Source organism: Bubalus kerabau, chromosome 4, assembly GCF_029407905.1.
Source record: "Bubalus kerabau isolate K-KA32 ecotype Philippines breed swamp buffalo chromosome 4, PCC_UOA_SB_1v2, whole genome shotgun sequence".
NCBI classification, from domain to species: domain Eukaryota; kingdom Metazoa; phylum Chordata; class Mammalia; order Artiodactyla; family Bovidae; genus Bubalus; species Bubalus kerabau.
Window position 1 is genome coordinate 38,397,046 of NC_073627.1, and position 13,885 is coordinate 38,410,930.

The 13,885-nt window shown below is 46.6% G+C and overlaps 2 long non-coding RNA genes across 3 annotated transcripts; both read right to left on the bottom strand.

The window, feature by feature from the left end:
• Positions 1-426: 426 nt before the first annotated feature.
• Positions 427-2,631, bottom strand: LOC129651338 (uncharacterized). Of its 2 annotated transcripts, XR_008714101.1 has the most exons (3): positions 2,487-2,628; positions 1,445-1,614; positions 427-623 (listed from the first exon to the last, which is right to left on the bottom strand). It is a non-coding gene; the product is annotated as an uncharacterized LOC129651338 (long non-coding RNA). The 2 variants fall into 2 exon arrangements; XR_008714100.1 differs by lacking the exons at positions 427-623; positions 1,445-1,614 and adding an exon at positions 2,048-2,315 and having other exon boundaries at positions 2,487-2,631.
• Positions 2,632-12,185: 9,554 nt separating this feature from the next.
• LOC129649417 (uncharacterized) lies at positions 12,186-13,126 on the bottom strand. Its single transcript, XR_008713105.1, has 3 exons — positions 13,045-13,126; positions 12,643-12,836; positions 12,186-12,558 (listed from the first exon to the last, which is right to left on the bottom strand). It is a non-coding gene; the product is annotated as an uncharacterized LOC129649417 (long non-coding RNA).
• Between the last annotated feature and the right edge of the window lie 759 nt (positions 13,127-13,885).

Consider the following 13,885-nt stretch of genomic DNA (forward strand, 5'->3'; position numbering starts at 1 on the left):
TTAAGGCTAAAGCCTGAGCCCTGAGAACTCAGGGATTCTGTGTTGGGGCCAATTTTCTTCAAGTCTGAAATGACAAGGTGACCCCAGCTGACCAGCCAAATCCCAGTAGTAACTGGGATTTTGCTCCAACCTCCCCGGCCTGAGTCTTCTTTTCAAACATGATGGGGCCACAGACTACCATGTAGAGAGTAGTTGAAGGCTTTGCCATGCTGGCTGGGAGGGAGCCAGGGTTCCCCTTGCATGCCTAGCTCCCTAGGGTCCCCTCCATATGTGAGAATATTTGTAAAGTTCTTTACAGATGACAAAGCCCCTGTACAGCCATTATCTGATTCGATTATCACAACACTGACCCTTTTTGAGTGAGAACAAGAGTGGGAAAAGATGAGAGAGAGGAGAAAAATGTAGGAGTGAGTTAAGCTGAAATGCTGAGACTGGTTCTTCTTATTTTTATTTTATCTGTTTTTGTTTTTATTAAGAGCTTGGGTCTTTTGGACACAGATATCTCTGTGTCCAGCCAGCAGTCAGGTGGGAGAAGCAGGCCTCTTCAAGATCAGACTAGAGACAGCCATGGACTCAGTTTCCATCAGTGACAAGTGGCTCCAGGGAAGCTTGCTGTCCTGACCCTGAACAATGCAGAGGTGCATATCTGAGGTCTGGGTCTTGACCAAGAGTCGGGGGTGAGGGGCCTTGCCTGGCCTCAGCCAGTTTAGCTATGATTAGCTACAGCCGTGGGGAGCTGACCTTGCCTTCTTCTCAGAGGTTATCGAATAATCACTTTCTGAGGCAGGTGTTAATTTTATGCCCATTTTACAGATGAGAAAGCTGAGTCTCAGAAAAGTTCACACCTGTTTGTAAGCATCATAACCTGGTCTGCTCAACCTCAAAGTTTAACGCCTACACTTCATTCAGTGAAAAAGATTCTTAGAGAAGCACAGCTTACAGGAAAGGATTATGTAAAGTGACTCATTTGCCATCACTAAGACCAAAACATCAAGAGAAAGAAATACATTTAAAAGCTCTCCAAAATTTGTCATTTGCTTGGGTTTATCCTGATTTACACAGGAATTGAAACAAAGCTTGAAAGACTGTATCCCCCAAAGGGGAGACCATAGTTTGATTATCCAGGCATCCCCCAGAAGCCAAGGACTGTTGTTCCGGGGGAGAAATTTTCAGACTCTCAAATGTGTGTATGTGGGTGTCATAGCTGAGGAGGTGAAGGGGAGAGAGGGTGGGACCCCCACATGACTCTCCCTGAGGGGCCGACCCCAGACTATTCCCATCTGTCTCCTCCCAGGCTGCCTCGGGGCCCAGCTAAGTGTTTTAAGTGTCGGCTCTGAAAAAGGCCATTTCCCGCCAAGACTATAAAATGGAAAAATGGAGAGGCCATATGCACGGCAAAGAATCAAATGTGCAGAGCCTTCCACGGAATTTATAAATCAGTTACCAGGAACATTAAAACGCCTCTCGCCACACTTAATCTCCGGCTTCCTTTCTTCTCTTCTTCCAAATACCAAACACATCGTTCTTTTTTACTGGCTCTGGTGGACTCTTCAATGAAGTCTGTTCCTATTTCAGAATAAATATATGTGTATTCTCTTCTCTGACTCTGCTTGACTGCAAAACAAACAATGATGCATGCTCAGGCCGATTCCCCAGATGAATAGGAGAGCAGGCAGTTTTGCCTGTCTTGGTCTGGGCGCTTTCTGGGAGCAGGAAGCACAGCTGGGCTGAGTACAGTGCCGCCTGCAGCACCCACATAACTTAGGACACGTAGTCTGGATGGAGTCAAGGCTGGCCTAGTACAAGACAGGCGCACCGAATTGTACCCCAAGGTGTCCCTCAGACAGCTGTATTACTGCAGGGCACACAGAGGCCCTCCCTGGGCCAGGCACTATTCTAAGCCCATTACAGTTATTGACTCAGTTTGATCTTCACAATAACCCCAGTCCTGTTATGATTCCCATTTATGGAAAAAGAAATGGAGGCACAGAGAAACTAGTTTTCCCAATATTAAAAATTTTTTTTTGTTTATTTATGGTTAAGCTGGTTCTTTGTTGCTGCTCACAGGCTTTTTCCAGTGAGCAGGGACACGGCTCCAGTGAGGCTGGGACAAGCGAGGGCTACTCTCTGGTTGTGGTGTTCGGTCTTTTCATGGCAGTGGCGTCTCTGGTTGTGGAGAACGGGCTCTAGGGTACACGGGCTTCAGTAGTTGCAGCTCTCAGGCTCCAGAGCACAGGCTCAATAGTTGTGGTGCATGGGCCCAGCTATTCCATGGCAAGTGAATCCACCCGGACCAGGGATCGAAACTGAGCCTCCTGCATGGTCAGGTGGACTCTCCACCACTGAGCCACCAGGGAAGCCCCAGCTTTCCCAGTTTTCGGCAACCAGTAGTTGGTGGTGCTGGGATGTGAATCCAGGCAGCCTGATCCAGCAGCAGGGCTCATAAATGCCACCCACATTCTCTCCAGGAGAATTTCCCCACTTACCATAGTTCAGGGAAGCTTCTGGGATGCTGTTTGGAATGAGAGGACAGAGCTGTGCAAACTAGCAGTCTGCTTATTCCCAGGACATCTGTCTGCTGGGCTGGTGTGCTGTGGGCTGCCCCCATAACAGAGGAGTCTCCACCCTTTAAGACACCTTGATTAAGTCAATACTTTGAAGCTGCGATACTTTGGCCACCTGATGCAAAAACTGACTCATTGAAAAGCCCCCGATGCTGGGAAAGATTGAAGGCAGGAGGAGAAGAGGACGATAGAGGATGAGATGGCTGGATGGTATCACCAACTTGGTGGACATGAGTTTGAGCAAGCTCCGGGAGTTGGTGATGGACAGGGAAGCCTGGCATGCTGCAGTCCATGGGGTCACAAAGAGTCAGACACGATTGAGTGACTGAACTGAACTGATCAAGTCATAGGTGAGTCTTCTGCCAGGTGGAGGGCAGTTCAAGCACCATCAGCTAGAGCAGGCCCACCCCAAGCCCCATAGTCCCTGGAAGGCTGCCCTGGGGAGAAGCCTGGGTCTGGGGATCCAGAGGAGAGAGTCTTCCCCCTGAGGCTTTGGGAAAGCTTGGCTGGGTAAAGAGGAGGCGAGGTGGTCTGAACAAAGAGCCTGGGCTGAGGGTACATCTCTAAGATGCCTGTGACACATGTGGGGTGATGAAGAAGGGCTTCAGATCCTGGCTACCTGGCGATACCCCAGCTCATGAATGCTGCATCCCTTCCTGAATGTCAGGTTGTCTTCCTTGGAAGGTCCTCTGCAGCTTCTGGCGAACACCTGTGTGAGGTCCTTGCCAGACATCCAGACACTGCTGGACTTGGCCACTCACCTTACACACAAGGTCTCTCTCTCTCCTCTACCTTCCTGAAATTGGTCCAAGTGGGGCTCTTGATGGCTCCCTTATGGTCCACACCCATGCCCACACCCTCACCCACACACCCACCACAGTGTGTCCAGAGGATCACCCCATTGGGGTTGCCTGACTTCTCTGAGCTTGGTTTAAGTCGGTACCTGGGATCCCCTTAACTCCTAAAGGCAGGGCTGTGAGACCCAGGGTAGCTGTCACTAGGGGCTGGCAGGAATGATTCTGTGTAAGTGGTGCTTCTAGGGACCCATCAGGAGTCCCCACGGCCTCACCTGTAGGGCCTCTTCCTGCCCTGAAATCTCACAGTCCTAAGTGGGAATCTAAGGGGGATGTAGATTAAAGATGGCAGGTTATGGATGGCAGGAACTGGATGATGACCTGTAACTAAATAGCTGAATTATAAGGAAAAAAAGGAAAAGAGTCAAGCCTGGAAGCTAGGGTGGTTTCATGGGAAAGAAATCACACTGAAGAATTTCCCTGGGAGAATCAGTAGCCCATTCTAGTATGAAAATATGGAAAATGATCTCACAGTTGGACAACACTTCCCAGTTGGGTGGCCCCTCCCTGTACTTTGATTTCTCCCCTGCCCCTCTCATAAGAGTCCTGGGAAGTAAGTCTGGGAGTCTAACACCTTTAATTTATAGATGAGGACACTAAGAGAGGAGATGGGATCGGCCCAGGCTTGCACAGCCCAGGGACAAGGTGTAGACTGCAACTTGGTGTTTCCATCTCTGCTTCAGGGCCCTTTCCGTGGTGTGCATCAGTGTCTCTTGATTTTAGCAAGATACGCAACAATTTGCACAATCTCCTGGAGGGCCAATTAGAGAAATGTCACCAGGGTGATGGGAAGCATGGTGACTTGAACATCAAGGCCCTTAGCTCTTTAACAGCGGAATGTGGGATTCTCTGGAGCACCCCAACACAGCGGTTCTTCCATGGCAAGTGTACTAGAACCCCAGTTGGCTCTGTTGCCCAGCTCCTGCCCCCAGGTGGAGTTCCGAGTCTTGGATCTCACTTCTCAGCCCGGGGCCTGGAGCTGCATTCCAGATTAGAACAATTTTCTTTCTCACCAACACACAAATCCCTCATCGGGGTGCCCAGTTATTTTTGAGTCCTCTGCGCGCAATCTTATCCCTCATTTCCAGGAACTGCATTGGCACCCGAGGCTCTTGCAAGTAGCAATTTACTAGAACAAAACCAAATCCCTAGTCAGATTCAAAAAGCAATGAAATAAATAGAATTGCATTTTTCATTCGCTGTCAGGCCAGTAGAGACACACCCAGGTAGGGGCTCAAAAGTACCTTGTTTGCTGTCCTTTTAAAGAGACACTGCTGATCAATCAATCAGCCGCTTTCATTTAAACCTGGGAGCACAGAGGGAAACAGGGAACAAAAGCCGCTTTTCTCCTTTCAGGAGTCTTTGAGACCAGCTGTTTCTATTTCTTAAATCTGCAGACCCCCCACTCTCATCCTCTGAACCTTTCTCCTACTTCTTTTCCTCAGGAAATTTTCAGCAGGAAAGGAGCATCTGGAAACACAGGTTTCCATGGAAAAGACGGCAGGCTGGGCTTTGTTCTCATCTCCAGCTGATGGAGACAAGCCTTTGTGAAGGCGGCAGGGAACCCTGTCGGGGTCACCAAGTGGTGGAAGCCTTCTCTGCCCTCCAGCACATTCTCTTTTTGTTGCACTGTTCCACACGCCGACTTCTCCCAGAGCTGGCTTGATTTTAGCAGGACACAGAGAGCTTGTCCTGGAGCTTCTCTGATTGTTCCCTGTGTCTCCAGCCTCTGCGCCATCCTACGCTGCACTGCCTGACCATGCTTCTACCTGATCAGGAATGAGATTCAGCCCTGTTCATTTACGGCACAGTGGTGGCCAGTCAGCAGGACCGAGCTGGCCATTTCCTTATTTGGGACCTAGAGAAGGGGGAGTGCTGGATGTTGTAGATGGTAGGGTCCAACTCCCTCCTTTAGAGATGAAGACCCACAGGCCCAGAGAGACCCAGAACTGGCTCAGGCGCACACAGTGAGTGAGACACTGGGTCCCCTGGCTCCAAGCTTGGTGGTCTGTTCATTGATACATGGAGCCCAAGATCTGAGTCGGCCCTCCCGAGCCATGTCCTTGGTAGGGGAAGTGGAATGAGATATCTGGCAGGGCTAATCTCTGTGGCAGAATGATAAATGGCCCCCTTGCATTGCTAGGAAGTGGGTTCTGGGAACAAGGGCAGCCAACAGAGCCATTTATCCACCTCCCAGTCAGCCATGGGCCAGCACTGTGGGGAGTAAAGAGAGAGGGGAGGCTATGGGCACTCCAATTCATTACTGGCAGAGACTGCCATCGGGGGTGGACCAGAGCCTCAGATGTGAGGTCTGTCTGTCCTAGCGGTCAGGGCTAGGCCAAGAACATCCTTTTAATTTCAACTGCATTTAAAATCAGAGCTTTAAAATTTATGTTAATTGCAACTCTGAGCCTTGAAAGTTCGCGTGTGCGTATATAAGATACATATAATTTTTTTTAATGGTATAGGATATAGGCTGTGGTGAGACAAGAGTTCTCAAACATAGGTGATGAAAGAATAATTTTTTAGAGGCCATTTGGCAAGTGTCTGTGAAAGCCTTAAAATATTTATACTCTTTGTCTTAGGAATTCCATTTCTGGAAATACATCCTAAGAAAATGATTATAGATGGAGAGGAAGATGTTTATAGCAGCACTAAATTAGTTTCAATCTTAATACTTGGCTATTAAAATACAATGGTAAACTATGGTATATCCATTTGGAAAATTATTACGAATCATTTAAAAATGAGGTAAAGAATTCTAATGATATAAGAAATGCTTATGATGCAGTGTCTAATGAAGAAAGTAGAGCATTGTAGTCTAAGCCCTGACTGATCTGACTGATTTTTTTTTTCTGTTTTGTAATACAAGTGTCTGACTTAAGCTTTGATTTCGAAGGCATCTATGTAAAGAGATATCTACTTCAAAGCTTCCCAGGTGGCACGAGTGGTAAAGAACCTGTCAATGCAGGAGACATAAGAGATGTGGGTTTTATCCCTGGGTTGAGAAGATTCCCTGGAGGAGGGCATGGAAACCCACTCCCAGTATTCTTGCCTGGAGAATCCCATGGACAGAGGAGCCTGGCAGGTTGCAGTTCATAGGGTCGCAAAGAGTCAGAAGAGATTTGGCATGTATGGCACTACTTCAAAGCTGGCTATGGAGACTAAACACCTTGCCAGCCACAGCAGGCCACCTTCCCTCATGGAAGTGCCTCTGTTTTAGAGGTTGTGGTTGATTTCAATAACTGACCCTTTGGGACACTCCCTATTTTTCTCTTCTCACTTCAAATTCCCATTCTTCTGTTTTAAATTCACCAATAAAGACTGAGCTGTAGAAACCCTAGGCCCCCACCTAGACCCCAATAAAGGCAGAACCCCAGACTCGTGACATGTGCCCCCTCTCTCTCCCGCTGCAATCTTGTTCTGTGGCCCCCGGCAGGCTGTGTGATTTCCAGGTCTTACAAGTAATAAACCTTTATGTTTTTTCAAAGCTTCCTGATGGTTATTGCTGAGGAGCATCTTGCAATCACAATAAGAGCCACAAGGGCCTGTCCAGCTGCAGCATTGCTTATTGATAGGATAAGACCACACAACACACAAAATATACTCATTTTTAAAAAATTTTACTTATTTATTTTTGGCTGCACTGGCTCTTTATTGCTGCGCATAGTAGTAGTGAAAGTTGCTCAGTCGTGTTCGATTCTTTGCGACCCCATGGACTATACAGTCCATGGAATTCTCCAGGCCAGAATACTGGAGTGGGTAGCCTTTCCCTTCTCCAGGGGATGTTCCCAACCCAGGGATAGAACCCAGGCCTTCCACATTGCAGGCGGATTCTTCACCAGTTGAGCCACCAGGGAAGCCAAAAAATACTGGAGTGGGTGGACTATCACTTCTCCAGCAGATTTTCCCGACCCAGGAATTGAACTGGAGTCTCCTGAATTGCAGGTGGATTCTTTACCAACTGAGCTATCAGGGAAGCCCATTGCTGTGCATGGGCTTTCTCTAGTTGTGGCGAGCGGGGATGACTCTTCACTGTGGTGCGCAGGCTTCTCGCAGTGGCTTCTCTTGTTGCGAGGCATAGGCTCTAGTGTGCGTGGGCTTCAGTAGATGTAGTGTACAAGCTTAGTTGCCCCTAGGCATGTGGCATCTTTCCGGATTAGGGATCAAACCTGTGTTCTCTGCTTTAGAAGGAGGATTCTTAACCACTGGACCACCAGGGAAGTTCAATATATGTATATTTATCTATCATCTATCTTTTCAGTCTTTTTTTTTTTGGTCATGCAGTGTGGCTTGCAGGATCTTAGTTGCCTAACCAGGAATGAAATCCATGTCCCCTGCAGTGGAAGCACGGAGTCTCACCCACTGGACTGCCAGGGAATTCCCTCTTTCAGTCTCTTTTTAAAATTTCTACATAATCTTAGAAAGATGGGCAAGAAGGAGGCAGGTCCAGTGTCTGTAGCAGCTTTTCTCTGGAAGGGGGGGATTTGGGATGATTTTAAACACTTTCCTTAATTTTTTTTATGCTGGTCTTGTTAGCAGTGCCAAGTTTATACACACAGTGAGGCCAAACAAACTGGAACTTGAGAGTCTGGAGCAGAGATAGGTTTATTGCAGGGCCATGCAGGGAGAGGGGCATGCCTGCCCCTACCCCAAAGTCCCTGAAGAATTTCAGCAAAGCATTTTTAAAATTAGTTTTTATTAGAGGATAGTTGCTTTATAATGTTGTGTTAGTTTCTGCTATACAGCACGGTGAATCAGCTGTATGGATATGGATGTATCCATATGTAACAGATAAGGATATCTGTGTGCACCTGCAGCGTGCTAAGTCGCTTCAGTCATGTCCGACTCTACGAGACCCTGTGGACTGTAGTCCACCAGGCTTCTCTGTCAGTGGAATTCTCTAGGCAAGAACACTGGAGTGGGTTGCCATGCCACATATATCCCCTCTTTTTTTGGATTTCCTTCTCATTTATCCCCCCATTTTTTTGGATTTCCTTCTCATTTAGGCCTCTGGGTCAGGCCCTGTCTTCTGGGAGCACTCGGGAGTGGATCAGGCCAGGGAATTCAAAGTCAGTTTATACTTCAGGGCACTAAACGCAGTGCCGGCCAGGCGTGGGGGATGGGGGTGGTGGGTATGTGATCCCAGCTCAGGGATGGTGCTGGCACCAGATTCTGCAGGTCCTTAGGAGAGGACCTGCATTCTAGCAATGGAACTGTGAGGAGTAAGCTGGAAACATTCAACTGTCCTTGGGCTGATGTAAAGCATCCTGACCACCATCTCCCAGGCTGGGAGGATGGCTCCTGGGGAGGGAGCTAACGCAGCAATGGGGTGAGGAGGTGGGAAGCTGAGCCCATGCTTCTCTGGTTTCAAGCCTTTTCCAGCTTGTCTTGGAAAAGCAAATGCATGACTGTTGGCATCCCCTTCCAGTGGGTGGGCATAGAAGAAGCATTAAGCATCTTATTCTCAAAGCCCTGGAATGTCAATGATAGAGGTCCTTGCAGGGCTGCTGGGGTTTGCCTCCTCCATTCCAGCCACCTAGACTTGGTGTTGCCCGAAGGAGCCTCTAAAAGCCAGGCTTTATTCGGCTTTATTCAGCTGCAAAGTCAGTGGGAGCCTGGGAGGCCGGCTGGGCACGTGCAGAGATCTGTCTTTGCAGATCTTGGGCCTGTGAACCGCCTGGCTCTGAGCTGAGCAAGGGGGGCCAGGCCCTGCCTTTCTAAGCCTTCAGATTTCCTACCATCTGCTTAGTCGGACCGCCTGTTTAAATTCTCCACTTGTCTCGCCTTCCACAAAATAATTAGCATCCATTTGTTCCTAGAGCTCGCGTGGTGGCATTAGTCATTGTAGGAGCTTTCAGCGCAGCTCACAGAAATTTCCATTTGATGTAAAGTTGAAAATGGCTTTCGTGGGACTCTGCAGGGCCCCCCTCACTTCTGCTCTCTCACCAGCATCTGGCGCCTGCGCTGGTTCCCTCCCACCCGTTTCTTTGTTGCAGTCTGAGTGATGATAAGGGGGAGTGGAGGGTGATGGGGTGAGAGGGGACGCTGTCCTCTGGGGACACCGTGGGGAAGGAGACTCACTTGGGGAGAACCCATCAGGGTGGGAGGGGGCCTGGGCTTTGGTAAGGGAGCGATTTTTGTGCTGGGCTGTGAAGGAGTTCTGTCCAGCTCAGACACACAATTTGCTGCGGAAATGCTCTCGGATGTAATATCTGCTGCACAAAACTAAGCGGAGCAACGTGCTTCCCGCCTGAGTGGCTCAAGGTCCTTTGGCTTTGCTTGAAAGCAGTCACTTTCCCTTTTTGAGAACTCATCTATTCTAGCGTGGGTTAATTGCACACTTCTGGGCCGGTGTCCTGGCTCTCCTACAAGTAATGAATGCTGGGCATGTAATTCCCTGAAATCATGCCTCGCCCTCTCTAGGCTGCAAAACCGCTCATTGACATAGTTTTCTTTGATTCCTCCAATGACTTGCTAGGTGGGCGTTAGGATCCCATCTGAGACACAGGGAAGTGGAGGGATCTGCTTTGTGATTCTGGGCCTCTCTTTGCCCATCTGTAAAATGGCTGGTTGAGCAAGGTTCTCTCCAAGGGGCTGTGCATATTCAGCCTCTCCCATGTGGTGTGCGTTGGGACTGAGGGGTTTCGTCCTGTGCGGGTCCGTAAGGTGGACACTTCACTGGATGTCACTGGTGGGCCCTGGACCATGGCAAGCTGCAAGGTATTGTAGGATGCCTTGGTCTGAGATGTAAGACAGATCTGGCTTCAATTTCAGGCTCAGCTCTTTTTTAGCTGTCTGGCCCTGGGTAAGTGGCATCTCTTAGCTGGCTCTCAGCTTCCTTCTCATGTACAGTGGGTTTGGGTGGGGGAGCTAGCGTCATGATCCCCTTTTTGTCTGCCTCACTCTAGTGTGAGCTTCAAATTGATGTGAGAATGCCATGTGGACCAGACAGATGTAAAGGTATGTTTGATTCTTTTGTGGAAACAATACATACAAATTGTACAAAATTTAAACACTGCGAAAGGACAATGAAAAATAACTTTCACCCTCATCCTGATTCTTAGTTTTGCACTTCTGCTCCCTAGAAACAACTCAGTCTTAATTTCTTGAGTGCTCTTTCTTAGAGATTCTCTGCATGTCCAGTCTATAAACATGTATCTCATGAATAGAGGATGTTTAGGATTTTAAGGAATATTTGTTCCTAAATAGTCCCTCTCCTCCTTCTCCCATGAGCATACATCCTTGCTCTATTGATGTTGGACTTGGCCATGACTTGCTCAGGCTAGTGGGATATTAGTAGGTGTAACATGAGTAAAGATTCGAAATATGGTTACTTGCTGGAGCTCTCCTTGTGATCTACTCTGACCATGAGAGAAACATGCCCCAAGTAGATGGCTGGATGGTCCTGGAAGGAGAAACATGTGGATCACAGCTGTTCCAGGCTTTCTGTAGTCCCCCAGTCTGATGAAGTGCAACTGACTACACATCTTTGAGCCTGATAATGAATGCTTATTGTTGTATGTCAATGATTTGAGGGGTTGTTTGTTATGTTGCAATAGCTGATTGATACAATGTCTGTTATTGTTCCGTTGCTAAGTCATGTCTGATTTTTTGGGACCCCATAGACTGCAGCATGCCAGACTTCCCTGTCCTTCACTATCTCCCAGAGTTTGCTCAAATTCATGTCCATTGAATCATGTTCATCTCATCCTCTGCCACCCTCTTTTCCTTTTGTCTTCAATCTTTTCCAGCAGCAGGGTCTTTTCCAATGAGTCGTCTCTTCCCATCAGGTGGCCAGAATATTGGAGCTTCAGCTTTAGCATCAATCTTTCTAATGAATATTCAGGGTTGATTTCCTTTAGGATTGACTGGTTTGATCTCCTTGCAGTCCAAGGGACTCTTAAGCATCTTCTCCAGTGTTTATGTACACTTGAAAAAAAAAGAACAACAAATGGAAGCAATGTTTATATATTCACATGTTATTAAGGACCTTGCTTTCTTCAAATAATAAATGTTGGAAGAAATATGTCTTAGAAATTGTCTATATTGAGACATGTTCATGTGTTCCATTCTTTGCAATGGCTATATAATATTCCATTGTCCATGGTGGAGCATGTTACTTACTGATGGACATTTCGGTTGTTTCTGGCTTTTCCTTATACAAATACTGTAATGACTCACAATTATTTGTAGGGCAAATACCTAGAAGGAGACAATTACTAGATCAAAGGGTATGTTCAAAGAAGTTGAATCAATTTCTGCTCCCACAGCCAGTATATGACAGCTGCTGTTTCCCCATGCCAGGGATAATATTGGGATGATTTATTGGGATGATACCCCAGCAATAAGCCTTCTGACTTTCCATCTACAGCCCATGGTCTTCAAGGCTCACCACAAGGTTTCTAAAAAGCAGTGTTTTCCCAAAGTGGTATATGATTTCAGGCGGCACCAGGGAATGATTTTTAAAAGGTGCACAGACCAGACACTCACTAACACTGAATCACGTAGAAAGAAAATTATTCCCTTTTCAAGTCTCTTTCACTCCTCTGATTACATTAAGGAGAAAGTCCCACTTGGATGCTGATGTATTTTAATACTAGCCAGTAGTTGCTAATTTCCCTTTTATCAAAAGAAGGAAGAGGTCTTGAGCTCCAAGCTTTCAATGGCAGTCATACCTGGCTTTCACTGTATTCATTTTTACCACTTACTTAAAAAAAAGGTCTATTTATTTAATTGGGCTGGACTGGGTCTTTGTTGCTGTGCAAGGGCCTTTTCTAGTTGCGGTAAGTTGGGGCCAGTCTCTAGTTGCTGTGTGCAGTCTTCTCGTTATATCAGCTTATCTTGTTGTGGAACACAGGCTCTAGGGTGTGCAGGCTCCAGGACTTGTGGCACGTGGGCTCAGTAGCTGCGGCTCCTGGGCTCTAGAGCACAGGCTCAGTAGTTGGGCACATGGGCTTAGTTGCTCCATGGCATATGGGATCCTCCTGGATCAGGGATCAAACCTGTGTCTCCTGTTTTGACAAGTGGGTTCTTTACCACTGAGCCATCAGGGAAGCCCTACCGGTTACTTTTATTGGGACTAATGACTGTCTTTTTTTTTTTTTTTTTCTCACTTGGGGTGATGATGGCATGTTTCCCTTGAAAAGAAAAATTTGTTTCATTAGCAAAAAAGCTATTTTGATGTTGTAAAATATATCATATATACAAGTTTATGTACTTACACAGTTTAAGAACAGTAAAACAAAGTCCGTGTTTCTAAAACAGTATCTTGAAGCTACCTGGGACACAGGAACTTTTCCATGAGGAGGATGGCCACCGTTCCCCCTCCTCCCCCAGCCTCCGACACAGGAACCACCCAGGTGCCGCTGATGCTTGTGCGCGGCAGCCCTGGCTCCTTTGTCAATTGCAGCAGCTTCTAATTTTAAAAAATGACCAAAGCAAACATTACTGATCACTCTTTTTTTTTTTTGTACCAAGCCCTATACCGAGCACTTTACAAAGAGTGCCTCACTTAAGTCTCCCAGCAACCATGAGATGGTAGTAACAAGAGAAAAAAATTCAGTAAAAAATGACAGTTTGTGGTCAGATTCTTTCTCTTTCTGTGAAAATGATTTTAGACTTACAGAAGAGTGGTAGGGATAGTGTGGAGCCTTCATGTATACATTTCTCCCAACTACATTTACTGCTAACAGCTCACACAACCGTAGTACAATGATTGAAAACCAGGAAGTTAACGTTGATTGGATGCTATTGACTAATCTTATTCAGATGTTTCCAGTCTTCCCACTAAGATCCTTTTTCTGGGTCCAGGATCTAATTCAGGATCCTATATCACTTTATTTTGTAGTCCTATCTATCTAATTTTATTCAATCTGGGATAGTTCCTCAGGCTTTCTGTACCTTTTGTAATCTTAATGCTTTTGCAAGAACTGGCCAGTTATTTTGTTGACTCTCAGTCTGGGTTCATCTAATGTTTTCTCATGAACACCATGGAAGTGATATATTCTACTGCTCATTGCATTATACCAGGAGTTATCTGTTTGTTTTTGATAGTGTTTTATCTTTCAAAAATATTAAGTAGAAATATTCGTATGTCTACAGAGTTTGTGAAGTTTTGCTTTTAATTGAAGTGTAGTTGACTTATGGGCTTCCTTGGTGGCTCAGTGGTAAAGAATCTGCCTGCCAATGCAAGAGGCCTGGTTTCAATCCCTGGGTTGGGAAAATCCCCTGGAGAAGGAAATAGCAACCCTCTCTAATATTCTTGCCTGGAGAATCCCATGGACAGAAGAGCCTGGTCTGTGCATTGGACACAACTTAGTGACTAAACAACAACAACATATTTGATTTACAATGTTGTATCAGTCTCTGCTGTACAGCAGAGTGACTCAGTTTTACCCATGTATACTTTTAAAAATATTCTTTTCCATTATGGTTTATCCCAGGAGATTGGACATAGTTCCCTTT